Source organism: Eucalyptus grandis, chromosome 4 (genome assembly GCF_016545825.1).
Source record: "Eucalyptus grandis isolate ANBG69807.140 chromosome 4, ASM1654582v1, whole genome shotgun sequence".
Classification (NCBI taxonomy): domain Eukaryota; kingdom Viridiplantae; phylum Streptophyta; class Magnoliopsida; order Myrtales; family Myrtaceae; genus Eucalyptus; species Eucalyptus grandis.
Window position 1 is genome coordinate 1,844,720 of NC_052615.1, and position 21,161 is coordinate 1,865,880.

At 36.9% G+C, this 21,161-nt stretch overlaps 1 long non-coding RNA gene across 7 annotated transcripts; it reads right to left on the reverse strand.

The window, feature by feature from the left end:
* Window positions 1-9,164: 9,164 nt before the first annotated feature.
* Window positions 9,165-20,469, reverse strand: LOC104428738. 7 transcript variants are annotated; one of them, XR_005550651.1, is made up of 10 exons: window positions 20,173-20,469; window positions 19,932-20,055; window positions 18,763-18,980; window positions 18,461-18,501; window positions 16,448-16,635; window positions 15,100-16,184; window positions 11,908-12,101; window positions 11,684-11,793; window positions 10,566-10,646; window positions 9,165-9,753 (listed from the first exon to the last, which is right to left on the reverse strand). It is a non-coding gene; the product is annotated as an uncharacterized LOC104428738 (long non-coding RNA). The 7 variants fall into 7 exon arrangements; XR_005550655.1 differs by lacking the exon at window positions 18,763-18,980 and having other exon boundaries at window positions 16,448-16,589; window positions 19,932-20,469; XR_005550654.1 differs by lacking the exon at window positions 18,763-18,980 and having other exon boundaries at window positions 19,932-20,469.
* Between the last annotated feature and the right edge of the window lie 692 nt (window positions 20,470-21,161).

Here is a 21,161-nt window from a genome sequence, read left to right on the forward strand (position 1 = left end):
ACAGAGCTGGTACACTCGGTCTTTCTTTTTTTTTTTTTTCTGATGATGAAAGTTGAAAATTGAAATATTTATCGAACCCCAAGTGTGCTTGCTATTTTTTTCCCCTTTTTCCTCTCTTGCTTCTTTTAAGGACATGTTTCACAGTGGAATATGAATCTTCTGAATTAATAGGTTGACCCTTGTTCGACTCTATTCCTCTTTCCATTTCATTTCATTTCTCCATTTTATACTGTTTTTATTTGGTACCATCTGTTTTTTTTATCAACTGGGTTGAGAATTCTTTAAAACGCACATGATCGTCTATCGATTATTTTCAAAAAGCACTAAACTTTGTTATAATATTCGTTATTCCAATGGAAGAAAGTTCATAACACTTGGTACAGCAAAGATTGGTTAGATTGGTGGTTGGTAATTTTCAAAGAGTACATAATAATTTGTTCTTCGAAATTCGTTATGGGAATGGTAGGAATCAAGGAGTTTCCTTTTACCTTGTCTCCTTTTTGCTAAGCAAATGAAGATTTGATGAGACTAAACCATATGCTATGAATATGTATTCGGATACCTTATGTTCATTCATTTTTTGCATTGCTTATGCCCGACATGAACTTTTGATAATTGCTCTAAAAATTATCCAGAAATAAATTAGCAAGAATTCTCAAAATGAACAAAAGAACCAAAAAAAAAAAAAAACTCCAGACAGAACAGCACAATAACACGAAAAAAATAAAAAAAAAAAAAAAGCGAAGACGAAAAATGAAAGAGAAAAGCAGCGCATTGAAAAAAGTCATAAATTTTCTTTTACGAAATCCTATTGATTTTTACAAGCTTTTTTTTTTTTTTTGCGAACAAAGAATTTTGATCAAGTGGGTTCTACTACTGTAGACAAGATGCGCTTTTTACACACTAACGTGCGTTGTCGCTGATTAAAAAGAAATGAGGAAAATCTATAAGTTAAGCGCGCATGTATGCTTGTGTGTTGAGATCATACGAGGTCCATGACGGATCAAATCATTGCGCTTTTATCTACCGGCAAGTGTGATAAATGCCTATCAGTCTCGATTTTTTATCAAAAGGATGAAGCCAAGATTGATTCCATAATAGTAATCCGTATTGAATTGCTAGCTAAAATCCTTCACGAAAAAGCGAACAATTTGGAAAATTATTTTTCAAAATATAATTACTCATATAGTTACAAAAATGAACGAATGCGAGAAATTTTTGTTGAGTATACAAATATTTAAATAAATTATTGTGGATAATGAAACATTTCATTAATGGATTTTTTCAAGCAAAACGAGCAATAATTTTTAGAATGATATTTTTCAAATCATTTATTTTCTTTTTTTCTCAAAACAAAAGGAGCCTTAATTCACGTCAATTTACGAATAATGTCATATATGGCATGATGTTCAGGTTTATCTAAGAAACGATATCGTTTGATTTGGGTCCATATGTTCAATTGTACAAATAATCTCGTTGCACACCACAACAAAATGAAGTGGCCCGATGGGAGGAGATTTTGCTCTGTTATAGTAGAGCTGGTACAGAAGCGTTGGAGGACTCATGGGCCATCACATTGATGCGAACGTGATCGTGGATTAGTTCTTGAAATTGTAATTTGGAAAAAGCAATGTGATAATTAATCCTTATTTACTTTTGAATTAAAAAAAATGCTAATGAATTATTCGAAGCAGAATGTCACGAGAGCGAACATTCACGCATGCTAAATGTCGAGACGACGGGCCAAGCCCGAACTTGACCAAGCATTTGCCATCACCACCCAAGCTCCAAACATTAAGCCGGATAGAAATATTCTGACCTCATTGTTTGCCATCACCGCCTGAAACCCACCCCCTTTCTGCGCCATTTTTTCTTATTTATTTTCCAATTCGTGAAGTTTACACATCGAACTTGAACATATAGAATCCGAACGTTATTTGTGTCTATGCTTATCCTCATCCACTTTCTGGACAGATCACTAAGACTTGTTACCAATATATGTACAGGCCATGTTTGACCTGGCCACTCCTCATATTGTGAGGCACAAGAATTCTTCCCGCTGCAGACCTTCACTCGTGCTTGGCTCGGCATCTGAAGAGTGTGGAGACTGCCAGGTTCGTAGCTCGTTCTTTTGACTATGACCGATGTAAGCTTGCCTTGCCAATGCTGCTTTTACCAAGAGACAATGCTGCTTTTACCAAGAGACGCACACTTGCTGGAGAAGATGGTCATTAACGTTGAGAGCAGTGGAAGACGCCAATCGAAATCTCGAGTCTTTGCCACGGCTGGTTCTGCCCTAGGTGCAATCTTTCCAGTAAAGTCTCGCCACAAGCTGCTCACAATAGGGAGGTTGTCGGTGGCAGAATGGATTTTCCATGGGAAGTGATCCGGAAAGTGAGGGTTCGGATTAGAGTTTCTCCTTTTGCTTGGGAAGCAACTTGGGAACGAATCCTCCCTTCGGATAACCTACAACAAAGGGGCAAAATATTGGTTAACAGGCGTTTCCTCTGCAAGAAGGAGGCAGAATCCATGCGACATCTCCTCCTTCACCGTTCATGGACAAGAATGGTCTGGACAGTTTCCTATGCTTGCACCGAATTATCTTTGGGTTATTGGAGCTTTTATGGAGCAAGAAAAGAAGGATTAACTCAATTCGTCTCTCTGTTTTTAGGCTTATTTAGAAAGAGCTAAACAAGAGAGCTTAAAGTCGTACACTTTTGGTATGGTGGAGACTGCATATGGATATAAATTCCTTGCTCAATATAGTCGATGATTTATCTTGTATTTGAGCTTGCTTTTGGTTTTGGGAGTTCTTCTGTACAAGGCTTTAATTTCTGGGCTCTTTTCTTATATGCGTTTGCACTCCCTTGGTGCCCTATAGTTGAACTTCTAATGTGTTAAAAGAAACTTACTTTACTGAGGACTTCTAAGTTACTCCAATTACCCTATATCCCAACATTGTATCTAATCATGTAGTTTCAAACTAACATCTCACAGATGATTTTGTGCTAATCAGCATAACCATCATCCACATAACATGTCTTTAATGGGCGCAAAACACTCCATTAACTCAAGGTCATGATTCCTTTTATGAGTAAGTTCGTTGTGACAGAAGGGTGCCTCTACCGCCTAAAGTCAAGATCTAAAAAGTTGAAGAGAAACTTTGGATCCAAAGAGAGACCAACACATTCTCAAAACAGAACAATACTACACATACAAAGACTAGCTTACAAAACTCGTTTGAAGTGGTAAAATCCAAGTATTTAGGCAAGTATATCACAGACACCTAACACAGAAATATTTCGCATGTGACTTAGTAAACCATTTTCATTTACTTGGACTCAACATCTTCAGCATTACTCTACCAAAAAATGGTGCTTAGCTTAAAAAAATGGCGATCTAAATGGAAAAATAGTTGGTAAAAAAAAATCTAAACTAATGAATTCCCACATCTAAGCACGTGAACAAATTGTTGTGAATAGAGGCTCTCATAACCAAGGTAAAGCATCACAGATGAGATCAATGTTGGCTCAATTCACTATCTTCCGAGCACCCGCCAGTTATTTTATCTGCTCATTTTCTTCTGATAACTGAGTTTTCATTCTCAATTTTAGCTTGTTGACACTAATAATACCATAGGAAAGCAGAGCTTCACTTCCTACATCGAGTCCAAGGAGTGGAATTGGTAGTATAAATAAGTCTTAACTTCTCCTAGGCTCAAATAGTGCTATTAGTAGGTAAAAAGAGTTGAATATGATTCATTGATACAAAGATGGACTCGATGTAGTAAGTATAAATAAGTCTTAACTTCTCCTAGGCTCAAATAGTGCTATTAGTAAACCATTTTCATTTATTAGGACATAACATCTGTAGCATTACTCTGCCAAAAAATGGTGCTTAGTTAAAAAGAATGGCAACCTAATTGGAAAAACAGTTGGTAAAAAAATATAGACTAATGAATTCCCACATCTAAGTACATGAACGAATTGTTGTGGACAGAGGCCCTCATAACCAAGGTTAAGCATCACATATAAGCTCAACGTTGGCTCAATTCACCATCATCCGAGCACCCGCCAGTTAATTTATCTGCTCATTTTCTTCTGATAACTGAGTTTTCATTCTCAATTTTAGCTTGTTGACAGTGATAATAACATAAGCAAGCAGAATTTCACCTACTACATCGAGTCCAAGGAGTGGAATTGGTAGTATAAATAAGTCTTAACTTCTCCTAGGCTCAAATAGTGCTATTAGCCAGGTAAAAAGAGTTTAATATGATTCATTGATACAAAGATTGACTCTTGCAATTATGAGGGATACATGCACAAAATGTGAGAAACTTTCCAGCCTATATCAAATCTCTTCTTGCAAGGAACGCTCAACCAGTACAAGAAGAGTAGCTGGAAGTAATATTACACCGTGAGAGTCACAAACAGAAATCGAAGGAAAACTATATAGATGCATGACGAAATTGAGATGGTACTGCAAGGGTTAAACTTGCCAACTCCATGTGAGCATCTAGCATTTCTGCATCTGACATAGCTAGTCTATCTAACATAAATGACATCCCCTCCAATTCAAGTTCTTTTATCTTTGTGAACACTTTGATTGGTGTACCAAAAAGGGCAGCAAGATGGCAATACAGGAGTAGGGTACACTTCCGGTTGGTCTAGATGATTGTCAGTTATGTTTTGGAAATCTCCTAAGGCACCAATCTTGTCTAGAAGTTTATAGGAATCTATCGCGCGTAAATACAAATCCCTTCATTCAACTAATATCAGCTCGGGATTCTTTACTTGCAACTATGTCATATCCAAATTTTCACTCCCATTACCATCATTCACTCTTCATTCTTGTGTAAAACACCAACTCCTTAGTTCAACGTCATGTTCTCATTTAGACTTTCAAGCACCTTACCCCTATATTCACCAACTCTCCATCAAATGCAATTTGAATGGGGTTGGCAATTGAAGTGGTTTATTTGAGGAAAAGGATCGTAGCACATTTAAGGAAAAGCAAAGGGGGACTAAGGCCAATGACTCAAAGGGCGCATACCAAGCCATCGTTGAAGAAACAAACACATTGAATAACTAAAAAGGAGAACTCTCTCCAGTCAAACCAATTACTAGGAGAGATTGTCCACAGCCTCTACCAATTGAAGCGATGAAGCACCACCTTCGAGTCCTCCGTGACCATCGCCAGCAAATCCTTCTCCGGATTCCACTCCGCCATCTTCACTTGGCAATTGGAAGAAATCGAGCAAAAACCTCACGAAACCGAATGGGAAAACAATCGAGTCGACCTACCCATTATTATGATGCAAAAGAAGGCGGACCGGAGCCAAACCTGAGAATGATCCTGTGCCAATCATATTTAAACTTAAGAATAGCTTGTAAAGTGGAAACTTAGTACGGTGCATGCATAAGATTAAATCAGTTCCACCACCCAGCCAATGAGATATACTTGTTACTAACACTAGCAAGTTTATCAAACGATGATACAAATAGGAAAGACTATGGGCAACAATAAGTTACCAAACGTCCAAACTGCAAATGGACATGGTAAGAAACTCAAGGAAAATAGTTTTTTGAGTATACGATTGATGGCATGGCAATGAATTGATCCTTAGCTCGATTGTGTGGGCAGTGTGAAAAATTGTTACCACTAATTGACTAGGGGGGATTGCAGTATGGTTCTCATTCTCCATCTCTAGGTGTAAAATAAAGTCCTAGATGTGTAATTTTCCTGGGTTAGTGTTTCAAAAGTGAGAATAAGACAACCAAGAAATAGTGTTCTCATAAAATAGAAGCAAAAGTGGCACTACTAATGCATTAGGGTCATCAACTGCACATTTCTTGACATACATACGAGGCTCCAACTGTCAAGATATGCTGGAGCTTTTGAAGCTATGGTAAGTGAGAAAGTGAAACATCCTTTAATATTGCACGCATATACTGGCATGCATATGCACATAGGAGGAAAAACTAAGCTGCTGCCACTTGTGCTGATGAGGAGAGCAGATACATAGTAAATAGGAAGAACAAAAGAACAAAAGTTTATAAAACCAGACTAGTGATTCAACCAATCAAACTTGAGAACCGTACTCTACCAGTTCAACCAATTGAACCGATTGCATGTGACGTTATCTGGTAGAATATGCATGTTCAGAACAAAAGAAGCCCTGGTCACTCGACAGACCTACTTGAGCACAAAAGATTGGATTACGGTTCTCAAAAGCATTGTTTTAATTTCTAATAGACTAAGCCAATATAGTCAATAAATAAATTATCTGCCACAAAAAGAAGCAAAAGGACACGCGGAGCAAATGGTTGGCATGCTTGTTAGTAATAAGAGATTGGAGTTCCAAACCCCAACCCATTTTCTCGAGAGAGATATCTACAACTCATCTAAAGGAATTACTTTCGAGAAAGAGATCCACATACTTTTCTAATGGTATGGAGGATACATTATATATGTGTCACGGTTCATTTTATACTTAAAGGAAATCGCTAGATCTCTTATAATGATTTAAAAAAATTGATTTAGAGGGACAAATTGTAAAAATAGTAGCCACTGTGACGCATGATGAAGAGTTGAAGACGCTTTTAAAGTTGATTCCCCATGTGGTGTGCCGCAGTACTATATCGAATAGCAGTTGCCCAATGTACTTCATATTCTACAAAGCATGCCGAGGTGATGGATAGGAAGATGTCGAACGGATCGGAGATACCGGTCAAGATCATCAAACTTATAAGCACAATAACCCAAACAGAGGGAGTTCGACATACGAGAGTTGCGTATATGTGTTTAACCAAATCAAAATGGGGACTTCCATTATTATTCCTCTCAGGAAAACTATCCAAAAAGTTCTAAACCTATTATACTTTTGTCAATTCAATCATAAATTTTTCAATTTTGCTAATTGAGTCCTAAACTTTTTCATCTTTTGCCAAGTTCATACAATTAATTTTGGCCGGAATTTGCTAATGTGGATGGTTGGTACTGACATGGCACTTTTTAAATGATATTTTAATAATATTTTGAAATTTTTTATGGTCTTTTCTTTTCTTTTCTTTTTTACATTTTTTGCTTTTATTTTTGGGTTTTGGAGTTAGGCTGGTGAGGGTGGCCGACTGACCTAGGTCGAGGGCTTGCACGCCCTTGCTTTGGCCGGCAAAGGCGTCATGGCCTCGCCAGCATAACTCCAAAACCCCAAAAAAAAAAAAAGCCATAAAAAAAAAGAAAATATTATTAAAATATTATTAAAAAAGTGACACTTCAATGCCGATCATCCACGTTAGTAAATTTCAGTCAAAATTGATCGGATAGGCTTAATTGGCAAAATATGAAAAGGTTTATGACTCAACTAGCATAAATGAAATGTTTAAAACTGAATTAACAAAAGTTCAATAAGTTTATGACTTTTTGAACAATTTTCCCCTCCCTCTCTCTTGTAGGCAAACTATGCTTGTAGAACTATTCTGAGTTCAAGATGAAACACATTATAAGATTAGAGTGTATATGGTAGTCAATTCCAGGGGATTACAATGGGCATAGACCACGGAATTTGCCAAAGTCACTTGCCCTCACTGTGGCAAAAGGAAAAGGGAAAAAAATCAGAAAAATTAATAAAAAATTGTAAACATTATCCACGTTGGCAATCTCTGCTCAAAATTTGACTAGGTGGATCATGTTGGTAAATCCTCCTAAGGTTTAGAACTCAATTAGCAAATTTAAAAGTTTATGATTGAATTGGTGCAAGAACAATAGGCTTAAGACTTTCTTGGTAATTTTCCCTAATATTGTGTGCCGAACATTCAATACTCATTTGGCTTGAAAGGATGTCAAGTGTTTCCACACTTTGAATAGCTAAAACTCACTTTCACTTAGGTGATGCCAAGTGGATATTGACAGGATATTTTTACCACTAAGTAGATATGAAAAGATGTAATAAGCACATGGCAACATGTTTCTGTATGCATTTTTTATCAATAGATGACTAGGAAAATCACATTAGAAAAGAAGATTAGTTGGTTAAACTAATATGAGGGCATTTAGGTGCCCCATCATCATTAATAAAGTTATTTGTTTGTGTATAGATCAGCTTTGTTGCCTTCTTAAGTGGCTAATTTTCTGATCAGAGTCCCATGTATTAAGTCTTGCCAATTTGCCGCTATCCACAGGCAGTAAAGCTATTTTTGGGAACACACACTATTGAGACATGATGCTAAGTTACCTTGATATTCTCTGATCATTCGGACGGTTAGTATTATAATGATGTTGAGTTACAAATGATCATTAGTTCTATTATTACTAAGAATAGTGGCAGAAGTAAATTTTATGAGGCTCTACAATGGCTATAAATAGAAGGTTTAGCCAAAGGTGTCTGGTGCGATAGACACAAGTTATCTTCTTAGACATTTCCTATTAATAGTAGAGCGTCTACCTTAGCCATACTTCTTTTCCTAGCCTTCTCTTCTTATTTTCTCGGTCCTCGAAACTTTTAACGACAATTTCTCCAAAACAAGCTTGTGTAAAACAGGTCATGGAATTTAAAGTTTACATGGGATTTGCACTGGCAGCGAACCTATTAACAATCATTTATTTTGTTGATAATGTTATTGTCCCATCTTATAATTAATGTTAAATGTCACTATTTCTGCACATGCATTAGGAAGAATACATTGAAGACGTGAAGATTTGGAAGGGCTATAAATAAAGGAGGATTTAATTTCAGAGTCAATTCAGCCGAAGTTCCCAAAGATCTATCATCATGACAAATAATAAACATAAGAAAAGAAGTATCACAAATGCACATGTTACATTCATGCATACTTTCTCCTGGAGATTGGCAATAATTCCGAGAGAAAGAATACTACAATTAAAAAATTATTGATTCCTGGATGTACATCATTTAATTAAAAGACTCCATGATGCCCTTTATTAAGGATACAAAGTCCATTCACGATGCTGTAGACCGAATCTCATTATCTTAAACCTACCATCTATTTGAGGGCTCCAAATATCTGAGATCAGAATACAGCCTATGTTCTTTACTGCCAAATTGAAACCATATATCTGGCTAGTCATGTTCCCCGCAAAAATGCATTATCTACACTGGATCGAATGCGTCACTTAACAATGACACGTGGAGAGGAGCAAGTCAATTTCGGGTAAGAGATCTCAACATTCAAATGCAGAGTTCGTTAGTCGAGTACACTGCCCGAACCATTCAGCCCAAAGTGTAGATAATCCAAACCAAACAATTGGTTCTCTTACACATGAAAATAGTGAACATATACAGATGAAGCAAAAGCTTGGCACTATCGAGCAGGTCTCAAAGCTTACAGCAATACCATGACAACAGTTACCATCAGATAGAAGCCATGATTCAGCATCTTTTGGTCAATTCCATCCCACTCGATAGATAAATCGCTACATTTTACTCCACTTTTTTTTTTTTTTTATCGACAAATACCTGCCTAGCAGAAAAGGCACATGGCAGATATGGATTAAGACTTCTCCAGAAAGGGTGAAGTCGAAGAGCATCAGTCAAAAAGCCCACATGCATTGCTTCTCACACCAATGTCTGCAGCTCCAAGTATGAGAGGTCCACCCACAGCAGCAACATAAGCATAACCACCACAAACTCTTGAACAGATAGTCATTTTGAATCAGAGATTTCTTCTTCATACTCGTCCAGTATGTAGATCAGGGCCCACTTTCTTGCAGCTAAAACACAAGCCACACCTCTACCTCCCATTGCCAAAAAAAAAGATCAACTTGATTTCAGTCCAGTGTTCCTTGAATGTATGGCCATAACTAACATGATGTTTAGATACCTTTGTTGGGTAAAAGTAAAATTACAACACATGCATTATGCTAAAACACAGGCAGGAAGCAAACCTTGTTTGCCTAAAGAGGCTACATCATGCATATAACTATGAATGCTCCACTATATCTTGCTACACTAGATGCCATGATAGTATCTATGGTCATGGACTTGTAAATAGTGGTTCTCGCCGTAACTCAAGACTTGCTATGCACCTACCATGAGAGAATGATTATTCATTTTGTATTTGTCTGGTGACTATTAAATCATTTCGCACTTTGTCCTCTCAATTGATTTAAAATTTAGGGGAAAACTAATACTTCATTTTTTTACTTCTTCAACTAAAAAATATTCTTCTTTGGAGCATATTTTTGCACTTCTTCAATCTATAGGGACAAACATGAAGTGGTCTCATTAAAGAGGCACAGTGTACCTATGCCAGTCACATTTGAACTTAATAGAAGGTTCTAAGTGGAAATGTAGTAAGGAGCATGGACAGGATTAATTCAATTCCAATACCCAGCCAACGAGATAAATTTGTTACCGACACTGGCAAGTTTATCAAACATTGATCACTAAGGAAAGAGTATGGGCAACAATAAGTTTCCAGACATCCAAAACTACAAATGGACATGGCAAGAAGCCCAAAGAAAAAACCTTCATAACCATACAATTGATGGCATAGCAATGAATTGATCCTTAGCTTGATGGTATGATAATGTCAAAATGTTCTTACCACCAATTGACAAGGGAGAACTACGGGACGGGGAATGCTGCGAAGCTTCTCATTCTCCATCTCCAGGCGTAAGATATGGTCCTAGATGTGCAGTTTCACGGGATTAGTGTTTCAGAAGTGAGAATAATACAACCGAGCAAAAATATCCTAACAAAATACAAGCAAAAAGGGCACTACTAAACCATTAGGGCCATCAAAGACACATTTCTTAACCTACATACAAGGCTCCAGCTATCAAGGCATGTTGGAACTTTTTGCAATTACAGTAAGGCAGAAAGTAAAACATCCTTTGAAATCGCAAGCATGTAATGACATGTGTATGCATCATGCACATAGGAGAAAAAACTAAGCTGCTGCTAATCGTGCTGATGAGAAGAGCAGATAAATAATAAATAGGAACAATAAAAGAACAAATGTTTTAAAACCATAACAGTGGTTCAACTAATCAAAGTGGTAGAACCATGCTCTTCCAGTTCGACCGACTGAACCAATTGCATGTGATGTCATCTGATAGAATACTTTGCATATATTAGATTACACACTTTTAGAACAAAAGAAGCCCAGTGAGTCGGCAAACATTGTAGCATCTTAATAGATTACACATGCTTGATGTCATCTTAATAGCATCCTGTTCAATTTTAGATTAGGCCAATATGGTCAATAAATAAATTATCCACCACGAATTGTAGCAAGAAGACACTAGAGCAAATGGTTGGCACACTTGTTAGTTACAAGAGGTTGGAGTGCCAAACCCCAACCCAATTCCAACGCTACTCCTTTGAACTTTTTTACGGCCCAGAGCTGGTCCAGACTAGTTGATAGGTTTGCTGGGTATCAATTGATAGGTACACCTGGTTACCGGTTGAACAAGGTCAATACCACCAGTTCTTGATCAATACTATTTTTGCTGGGAAACCAGATTGGACTGGTCTGGTGCCCAGTCCAACCAGAGCCACTTCTTAAAACTCTGACATGAACAGGAGTCGACAGAAAAGCACGATATGCTACTTTTTCCCTTTTGCCATCAATGTCTTAAATAGTGAATTGACATGATTGGAATAGAACTCTAGATATCATGAGTAAGAAATCAATATGCAAGCTCCGGATCCATGAGTTACCTTCAACTGGTACAAATCCCAGTTATTTGCACACGTGGTTCCTGCAATATGCACAAATGGAAGGTCACTAGCCTGCAGGATTGTCATCTTGGCATCTCCCAAGTTTTCACCTGTGTCATTCATCTTATTTAGCAACATAATAATTTGATGTTCCTGCTTCCAACAGAACATATTAGCCATACTTGCAAATTTGGGCCACAAAATATGATATACAAAGCTTTTACCTCAGATAGAGTCTAATCCACACAACAGTGACCAAGAGGGATGCACAACAAGATCCTTCCAAAGATCTTCCCTTCTTCACATTGCTTGAATCATTCATAAGTCCACTCACTACCACTATACAATTTGTTACATCTAAAAAAGACTCTTCATGTATTTGGAAGGAAATATAATCTGAAGCAAATTCAAAGTCATCCTGCAATACCATACAGAGTAATGATTAGCATGAAAAAACAGTTGGACTCTACACATGTGGATCTCTGGATAATATTTGTAGTTTTAGATTAAAGGTATATACCCTATAGAAGGACAAAGAATTGGGAATATATTTGGTGGATGCTAAGACTAACATAAGAGGGAATTGTGGCAATAAATTCTTACAAAGTATCTTTTTCAAAATAGAAGAGAAGGCATATGGGCGGCTTCCTTGAAAATGTGATTATCAAATTAAATTTCTAATCGGGAAACATGAGATACAAAAGTATTTCCATACACAAGGATCATAAGTTAAACACAGAGCCCCAACTAAAGCTTCCATGTACATTGTTAAAGAATATTTAAATAATAAATCACGCCATCTATCAACTTAAGCTTTTAAAACTAAAAATCTTACATGCTTCCATGTCTTCCCACATTGTTAGGCAAAAAACCAGACTAATCAAACATTTTAGAATAGTTGGCAAATCTCACGAAAAACATCTAGATTATTAGACAAAGGGTAAGTGAAAAACCATTGTTAAGGACAACCTCCAAAAGACAACCCCTAACCCCCAAGGGTTTCCTTTTCTTTCTCTCCTTCTCTCATTATAGTCTCAAGGTTCTGGCCACTAAGACAAGGAAATGAAAAATATAGGACAACTTTATGGTAATAGGCATTTGGATAGAAATATCTACAAACCCATTAACAAAAGTCTTGAATTAGCTAAACAAGAAATGAATATTTTAGCTCAAATAATTGATGAGTCGGGTAAAACCAAAAGCACAAACTTTTAATTAAAGGATTGCAATATTTACATAAAACCAATTTTGAGCCCAGGTATCATACTCAAACTCCCGTTACACACAGAGATCTAGAATTTCACATTTGGTGCACATATCAGCAACGAGGACCAAATTTGAAGGGGGGAAAAGCTGCTCAATAGGGAGATTCGTGGCAAAACAGATTTTCCTCAGAAATCGATTTGGAAAGTGAGAATTCCAATTAGAGTCTCTTTTTGCTTGGGAAGCAACCTGGAACAAATCCTTACTTTATAAATGAGACAAAATACTGGTTAATAGGTGTTTCCTCATCAAAAGGAGGCAGAGTCCGCACGGCATCCCCTCCTTCATTGTTCTTGGAAAGAATGGTTTGGACAGTTTCCTATGCTTGTGCCATGTTATCTTGGGTTATCAAAGGTTTTATTGAGCAAGAACTTTGGGCATGGCAGGGCATTCATTTACAGCACAACAAGTGGGATTAACTCAATTCCCCTGTTTCTTTTGGCTGATTTGGAAGGCGTGGAGCAAGAGAGCTTCTGATGGAGAGAAATCGTCTGTTCCATTTTATTGAAATTTGGCTTAAAGTCACACACTTTTGGTATAGTGCAGACTTGCATATGGATGTAAATGCCCTGGTTGATTAGTCGATGATTGACCTAGTATTTGAGCTCCCTTTTGGCTTTGGGAGTTGTTTTGTATATGGCTTTAGTTTTTTGGGCTCCTTTGGTATATGGGTTGCACCCCATAGGTGCCCTACAGGTGAACTATATAATCTATAAAAAGAAACTTCACACTTTTTTGAGGATTTTAAGTTATTCCAATTGCCCTTTATTCCAACACATGTTATCTCATCATATAATTTCAAGTACCAACATCAACATCTCACTTTTTTGCGAGTAATGTCACCATGACAAAAGGGTGCCGCTACTACTAAAAGTCAAGATCGAAAAAGTTCAAAAGAAACGTTGGATCCAAAGAGCTACCAACACACTACCAGAAAAGAAGCAATACTAGGGACTAAGAGTAGCATACAAAACTGATTTGAAGAGGAAAAATGCGAGTATAATGCATTAGTAGGTCTCAAACACCTAATATGAATCTATCTGACATGCAACTTAGTAAAACCAATTTCAATACTAGGAGTTGACATCCTCAGCATTGGTCTGCCAAAAAAGAGGTGGTATATCAAAAATCGTGATCTAAAGATAAAAATAATAATACAAAATAATCAATTCTCACATCTAAGTACTAAACAAATGATTAAGAACAGAGGCTCTCATAACCATGGTTAAGCATCACAGATTAGATCCATGTAGGCTCGATTCACTGTCATCCGAGCACCCACTAGTTAGTTTTCTGCTCATTTCTTTGAAGATCTGAGTTTTCATTCTCATCCTTAGCTTGTTGACCATAAACATAACACAGGAAAGAAGAGTTTTACTAACTACACTGAGTTCAATGGGTGGAATTTGGCAATATAAATAAGTCTAACTTCCCCCAGGCTCTAATAGTAATATCGATGGGTACAAAGCTTTGAATATGATTATTTGGTACAAAAATTGACTCTCGCAATTGTAAGGGGATATATGCTAAGATCGAAGTGGGCAATAAACTCTTTCCTTTTAAATTGAGAACATATCTCTACACCTGCTAATTATAATGTGAATGTATAAACATTCTATATCCAAATCTCCATGTACAGTACACTCAAAGCTCAAACTTAGATCAAGTTCAAGTTCAAACCAATGATTAATGACCTACAATTTCCATTATACGCTTATAGGAGATATTGCCAACTTATTGAATCAGACTCAAATCAGATTTTACTTGATCCTTTCCAGTCACTTAATATTAATAATTCATATCATTGCATACAATATGATTGTATGAAGAATCAACATCAGGATGTTCTGAAAAATATGGCTTGTCTCAAGATGTGCAGAAGAATAATTTCCTGTAGCAAATTCCTATCTCTATCCGATCACCTCCAAGATTCACTGAGATGCATGAAGGAAAAAGGCTAGATGCAAAGATAATAACGCACACCCACAGATGATTGAGGACAACCAACAGAAGTTCTTTTCCAGCACCACAAACAACTTGTGATACACACTTCATACACTATCACTGGACAAACTAGCAGACTGAGATCATAAAAACCAACCAAAAAGGCCAAAGTCCTATAGCAGCACCAGAGCTTAAAAAATTAGCCATACCACTTCATCCAGAGAATTAACACGAAACTGATAGATTGGAAAATTCCTCCCGAGGGAAAGAGTCAAGACCTAGATAAGCAAACGAAAATAGTTAAATGAAGAAAAAAGAAACGCCATCTACCACTCTGAATTAACAGTATCACTTGCCATGGTCACTAACAAGGTTTGACAGCAAATCAAACTTCCTCTCGAAATATGTTAATGGCATCAGCCCACTGCTTATGCATTACATATAATGATGCTTGGATGACATGAAGTAATCTTCAATGTTCAAAGCCTGTTAAGCAACTTGATGAAGTCCATTTTTTCTGCAGACAGAAAGAGATTGATAATCTAAGGAGGCATTCGGCTGATAAAGATTCTCAAGAGTCTATTTTGATTTCAATTTGAGAATTAAAATAGACCAGAAAATGTGTTTGGTAACACTCCAAAAGCAGTTGACAAATAAAAGGAAAACTATTCTCAGAATCAAAATCACAAACTGAAGATGACTTTTTTGTATTCCGATTCCAAATGCAAACATGGAGATTTGGAATAAATAAGCCTGTTTTTGGAATGTGATGTAACCTGAGCATATTCTCACAATTTTCATCCCTAATGACATTATTTTCACTAAACAAATATTTTGTCAACAAAACATCGAAAACAGTTTCTATGACAATGGAAACTAAAGCTGTTCTCTAAAACTAAGCAGGCCTTAAGCAGTCGAGAACAAAAATGACGCGTGACTCATGCGACAATGTTTAAAATTTTGCAACAAATTTGCCTCACAACTTTCAACATCTGAACTACATAGATTTTTAGGGACTTTTTACTGAAAGATAGACGATACTTACAGGTTGAGTAGAAATCTGAAGCATGAACAAGATAATTTAGGCTTCCAAGTATGAGGTATCATGTTGTTCAGCTGATAGCAACTCTTGAAAGTATATTCAAGCATTAAAAATTATCAGCAGGGAAGTTCTTCCATAATGTAAAGTTTAAAGTTATTTCTAAGAAAACTGCCTCGAAATTGCTCTACCTTAACTATCCATTTCTTTTTAAGGACAATGATTATATCCTAAGTTACTTCGCGTTTTACTTTCCTTATGACCAAACAAAATTAGATACCGCCGAAACAAATATCAATGCACATAAACAACCATAATATAATCGTAATATCAAGTACAATCACCACCACATAAACTAGAACATAATCTAGATTTCCACTCGGAACCTTCATTCACACTAGGTTTTTTTTGTAAAACGCCAACTCCTCAGTTCAAAATCATGTTCTCAATTAAGACATTCAAGCACTTCACACACTAAATAGAAAAAAGAGAGAGCTTTCTCAATTTGAAGCAATTACCAGGTGAGACTGTCCCCAGCAATAGAGGTCCACCCACAGTAGACATTCGTTCTGAATCTGAGATTTCATCTTCATCCTCGTCCAAGTATGTAGACCAGGGCTAGCTTTCTTGCAACCAAAACACAAGCCACACCTCTGCTTGCTGTAGCCAAAAATAAATAACTCAACTTGATTTCACTCCGATGTTCCTATAATATGGCCATAACTAATGTGATGTTTTGATACCTCTGTTAGGTAAAAGTAATAAGTACAATACTTGCATCATGCTAAAACATAGGTGGAAGCAATACTTGTGTACTGAAGAGGCTATCGTATGCATGTGAACCATGAATGCTCTACGGTATCTTTCTACACTAAAGACCCTGATAGTGTCCATCATCGTGAACATGTATGTACTAGTTCTCAATCAGTAACTCAAACTGCAATGAACCTACCATAAGAAGATAATTATTCTTTCTGTATATGTCTGGCCACTAAAGATTCATTTTTTTTTTCACTTTGACCTCCCAATTGATCTAAAATTTACAGGAAAACCTAATAGTTTAGTATTGTACTTCATGAAATGAAAAAGATATTCTTTGGAGCATAAATTTGCACGTTTTCAACCATCGGAACAAGCATGAAATTGTCCATTAAAGAGGCACAACATACCTATGCCAGTCATATTTAAACTTAAGAGTAGGTTGTAAAAGTGGAAACTTAGTAAGGAGCATGGACAGGATAATTCCAGCTCCACCACTTAGTCAATGAAATAAATTTGTTACTAATACTGGCGAGTTTATCAAAAAATGATACAGAAAGGAAAGACTATGGGCAACAAGAAGTTTCCAAAAATCCAAACTGCAAATGGACATGGTAAGAAGCTCAAGGAAAATAGTTTTCAGAGTATACAATTGATGGCATCACAATGAGTTGATCCTTAGCTCAATTGTATGGCGGTGTAAAGAAATTTTACCACTACCAAGGAGGAACTACAGTATGGGGAATGCAGCAAATCTTCTCATTCTCCATCTCTAGGTGTAAGATAGAGTCCAAGATGTGTATTTTCACTGGGTTAGTGTTTTGGAAGTGAGAATGAGACAACCAAGCAAAAGTGTTCTCACAAAATAGAAGCAAAAGTGGCACTACTAACCCATTAGGGTCATCAAATGCACATTCCTTAACAAACATTCAAGTACAAGGCACCAACCGTCAACACAACTTTTGCAGTTATGTTAAGGCAGAAAGTATAACATCCTTTAAAATTGCAAGCATGAAATAGGATGTATATGCATATAGGAGGAAAAACTAAGTGCATATAGGAGGAAAAACTAAGCTGCCACTCCTCTCGCTAATGAGGAGAGCAGATACATAATAGGAAGAACAAAAGAATAAACGTTTTTAAAACCGGACTAGTGGTTCAACTAGTCAAACTAGTAGAACCATGCTCTGACAGTTCAACCAGTTGAACCAATTGCATGTGATGTTGTCTAATAGAATACAAATTTCCTAAACAAAAGAAGCCCAGTTCACTCGGCAAAGCTACTTAAGCACAAAAGACAGGGTTCCTATTCTCGATAGAATTGTTCAAATTTTTAATAGACTAAGCCAATACCATCAATAAATAAATTATCCACCACAAAATGAAGCAAGAAGACACCAAAGCAAATGGTTGGCATGCCTTTTAGTTACAAGAGGTAGGAGTTCCAAACCCCAACCCAACTTCAACACCCTTCCTTAACGTTTTTGGAAGGCCTAGAATTGGTCCAGACTAGTTGACAGGTTTGCTGGGTTACCAGTTGACAAGTACACATGGTTACTTGTTCGACAGGGTGGATACCACCAGTTGTTGACCACTATTGTTTCCGCTGTGAAACCAGACTCAAAAGAAAAGCACAATATCCTAGTTTTTCCTTTTTGCCATCAATGTCTTAAATTGGGAATTGACATGTATAGGAACAAATAGAACTCAGGAGCATCCTATATTTCTCACAAGTAAGGAATCATTATGCAAACTCTAGATCCACAAGTTACCTTCAATTGGTCCAACTCCCAGTTAATTGCACAAGAGTTTCCTGAAATATGCATAAATGGAACGTTTTCACAAGCATCATTCATCTTATTTAGCAGCATAACAATTTAAAGTTCCTGTTTCCAACATAATATATTAGCAAGATCATCATCCTTTTATAGAGCCAAATCCCATCTCATCAAGTTTTCACAAGCATCATTCATCTTATTTAGCAGCATAACAATTTGAAGTTCCTGTTTCCAACATAATATATTAGCCACATCTGCAAATAAGGGATTTAACATATGATATACCTAGCTTTTACCTTTTATAGAGCCAAATCCACACGATAGTAACCAGGAGGGATGCACAACAAGATCAATTCCAAAGGCCTTCCTTACTTCACATTGCTTGAATCATTCATAAATCACCTCGCCATTGTTATATTGTTTGTAACATCTAACAAAAGACTATTTGGAAGGAGATATAATCTGTAAACCCAATTTCATGAGTTTGATTGGATGAAGCAAATTTAGAGCCATCCTGTATTTGTACTATGCACATGTAAATCTCTAGAGAAAATTGTAGTTTTAGATTAAAGGTATATACCTCATAGAAGGATAGTGAAAAGGGAATGTATCTAGTGAATGCTGAAACAAACATATGAGGGAATTGTGACAATAAATTCATATCAAGATTTGTTTTTAAATAGTAAAAAAGGCATCTTGATAGCTTCCTTGAAACTGTAATGATTAAATCATTCCCTAATCTAAAAATGAGGCACTGTTTTTCCATACACAATGATCATAAGCTAAACAGAAATCCCAATCCGACAAGATCACCCAACTTAAGTTCCAATTACATTGTCAAGTAATCAACCTGAGACCAAATACGAAACACTAGAATATTAAGAAGAGGGTAAGTGAAAATCATTGCTGACTACAAAACCTAGAAGACAACACCCCACCCCCAAAGGTTTCCCTATCTTGTTCTCCTTCTCACATTATGGTCTCATAGTTCTGGCTACTCAGGCGAGGAAATGAAAAATATTCGTACAATTTTTTGGTAATAGGAAAATGGATAGAAAGATCAACAAACTCAAATAATTGATGAGTTGGATAACACCAAAAAGCAAAGACTGGCAATGTTCACACAGTCCAATTTTGAATCCGGGCAATCATACTCAAACTCCCATTATGCATACAATGAGATCAAGAATTTCACATTCGGTACACATATCGGCAATGAGGACCAAACTTGAAAGGGGGAAAATGAATCACTTTAAACAATAGATACCAGCAACATTTTGTCCCATAATTCATATTTTTCCCACAGAGGTGGCATGGGTAAGAACACTTACGCATGGCAAACTAGATATAGCATTAATGAGAAGAATCTACAATGAAAGAGCAATAAACGACACATTCAGATATGAACTTTTATGCAATAACAAGATTCTATTGCATCTCACATTTCTAATTCTTTTGTTAATACCTCTGTTCCATCTGTTGAAATTCCTCTGCAAGTGTCCTTCGCAAATATTCACTGTCCCCAAAACCTCCAAGTTGCAGTAATTCTCTGGCACAATAATGCGTGTAAGACATCTTGCTGACCTGACCTGACATAATACATAAAGGCAGAAAAGTGCAAGAAATCACACTTCATCTTTAAAAAATCAAGACCTTCCAATCCAATGAGAAATAACAATCAACCTATCAATTTTAACCCTCATTACCTTGAGGATAATTGAAATAGTGCTGGACCAACAAAAACCAGAGTTGACGACCTGCAAACCCCACTAACTTGAGTCAATCTTCTCTAGTTGAAGTGCTCAAAGTATTTATGAAAACTTTAGCAAGATGACATGAAATGAAGCTCACAAACCAGGAGTCATTTACCATTGCGTATCATCAGTTTAGCAACTAATTTAGACACGTTGCTAGAGCTCATGAAAATAATACTAGGCTTGACAGCATATCATTATGACATATAAAGCATGACCAAGTTCCATTACACCATGGTATTATAATTCTCTCGCCTACAAATGTATCGCACAACCCAATGAAGGCCTACCAAAATAGCTGCTATAGTACATGAAAGCAAATACCAAGTTGACCATATTTCGTAGTATCCAGGGAATACTAAGCTGACCAACCTTCTCACTTTGAAGTAATTACAAGGAGAGACTGTCCACAGCCTCTGCCAATGGACATTGCCTTCAAGTCCTTCTCGACCATCGCTGGCCAATTCTTCTTTGGATTCCACTCCATCGTCACCTGCCAATCAAAAATCAAGCAAACTTCAGAAAATCAACTTGGAACAATCAACTCAATTGCCCATTAGGTCACAAAAGAACACTAGGAGCCGAACCTGAGAAGCCAGTGATTTATTGACCTAAAGCTGAAATAGGAGGACGACACACTGTGGTCCTTCGCTGGTCTCCATAGCTAAAGCTCCGTGAGCAATCGAAAACGCAACATTAGCACTAGAACAAATCACAAGGATGCTAGCTGAAAGAGGGCTTGTGAAGGATAGAGCTCAAACCTAGAGGAACACTCGAGCTAGTTGAAGAGTGAGAGGATGAGGAAAGTCCACTTGAATCCTAGAGTAACATGTGGGAGAGAAATAAGGAAGATAGAGAGACTTGATCACGGGAGTGGAGGCGGACATTTTCAGCTATGCAAAGCTTCATTAAACATATAAGCGGGGCAATGTGGGATGACA